A 1,842-nucleotide genomic window follows, 5' to 3' on the forward strand; every position below is an offset into this window, starting at 1 on the left:
TTTTTTTTTTTTTTTTTTTTTTTTTTGTCTTGTATTGAGAGAGTAATTTGGAAGGTTAGTTTGGTGATTCTTACTGAAAGCATGGAGAGCAAATTATTCGAAATCTAAAAACCTCTTTTCCCGAAAACGAGCTCGTTTTCTATGTAGGATCTGAAAGAATGGTTAGTTTGACTCCGTGTTTATCCAGTGAGCGGTCTTGATTTATGAGAAGCTGTGAAGGAAGTTTCTGCATGCAGTTTAGTTTCAATTCTCTGGTGTAGCAGCAGGGGTCGTTATGCATTATAATTACAGTAACCATCTTCTGATAAATGTCTACTAACGAGTAGAATTTCCACTGATTAAAAACGAGGAGATCAAATGAAATGAATGAACGAAAAAATCTCATCCCGTGTTAATAAATCACCCAAACCAAAAATCACGACTCTAGGAAGCCAAACTGATAGATTTTATCTGTAGTTTTGTTAACAATGAAGTAGAGAATATTCAACATTAAAGGGTAATCATCGTACCCAGAGGTAATCAAGGAGTCTTTCTTTTTTCTTTTTTTTTTTTGTTGAGAATTTCGGATTTTTGTTCAGAAAAACAGGTTCCAAACGACTTGGTCATTTTCGTAAATTTTTACCCTCATAGCACATGTTTCTCTTCTTAATGATTAAACACTATCCAAAATGTTGTATTTTCCAATTGGCCCTGCTACCTCTTTGAAGCTCGCTGAAATGGATACTGGACTAACTTTTATGGGTTTTAATTTATCTCAAATTTGGCAACTTAGAATGTAAAAAACTCATTTGAATGTCTCCACTGAGAAAAGGTGTTTATGCTTGTTCATTTGTTGCTTTTTTCTTTCTTTAATTCTTTCCTCCTTTCTTTTTGTGTGTGTGAAGACTGAAGAGTTGGACTATTTGCAATAGGCTCAAAGTACACTAGTTTGCTGAAACTGATGGGTGAAAATAGGAAGAAACAATTCAACAGATAGTTCGTTATTCCAAGAAATTTAGGAGTTTATGGAGAGAATTGTAACACTATCCAGAAAAAGTTCAAAGACGAACCTAAATAAGTGAACAAGACAAGTTCAAATCAAGTGAACTCTAGTAACCACCCTTGAGATAATCAACAACATTATATGGAATGGGAATAACAGTCTCAATTCTTATGGTTTCTTTGGTTATTTGATTAGGGGAGAGCCCCTTCTTTTGATTTAGATTTTCATTGAGCCCTTCTTATACATGAGATTGGTGTGTGAGTGTCTTCTTTTAATCCAAACGATCAATCTCTCTCCAAAGCATAAGATTGTTTTTTGTGGTTTACAATATTGGTTTAAATCCTATTTTGGTCCTTATATTTTTAACTTCGGTACATTTTAGTTCTTTCACTTTCAGATTGTTCATTTTGGTTCCTATCCTTTCAACTTTTGTCCATTTTAGTTCCCACACTTTCAATGTCCATTTGGGTTGAAAAAATGACCATTTTATTCACTATTTGCAAAATTCTAACACAAACTCTATACATAATAGAAACTCTTTAACACACAGTTATAACTACATTTCAAACTGTGGAAGTTGAAAATCACGAAGATTCATTTTTTTCTTGGCTAGTAGGTGTGCACATGTCACGTGGAAATGTGATGGAGAGGACCTTTCTCATCTTTTCTGGCTTTTCCATTTGCTTCCAAAGTGTGGGATTGTCTGTGACAGACTATTTGAATTTCCTTGGTTCAAAATTGAGCGTAAAGAACAGTGTTTTGATGGCTAAATTGTCTCCTCTTTTTTTAATTATAGCTCGACTGCTCTTATTGTCCATTGGAAAAGTTTTTTTTTTTTTTTTTTTTTTTAATTTTCCTTG

The 1,842-nt window shown here is 33.4% G+C and overlaps 1 protein-coding gene across 1 annotated transcript in view; it reads left to right on the forward strand.

Moving 5' to 3' along the window:
- LOC111461257 (FRIGIDA-like protein 3) overlaps window positions 1-1,842 on the forward strand; it is a 7,686-nt gene that overhangs the window by 1,705 nt on the left and 4,139 nt on the right. The window lies entirely within an intron of this gene.

The sequence above is a fragment of the Cucurbita moschata genome, unplaced genomic scaffold (assembly GCF_002738365.1).
Source record: "Cucurbita moschata cultivar Rifu unplaced genomic scaffold, Cmos_1.0 Cmo_Scf00024, whole genome shotgun sequence".
NCBI lineage: Eukaryota > Viridiplantae > Streptophyta > Magnoliopsida > Cucurbitales > Cucurbitaceae > Cucurbita > Cucurbita moschata.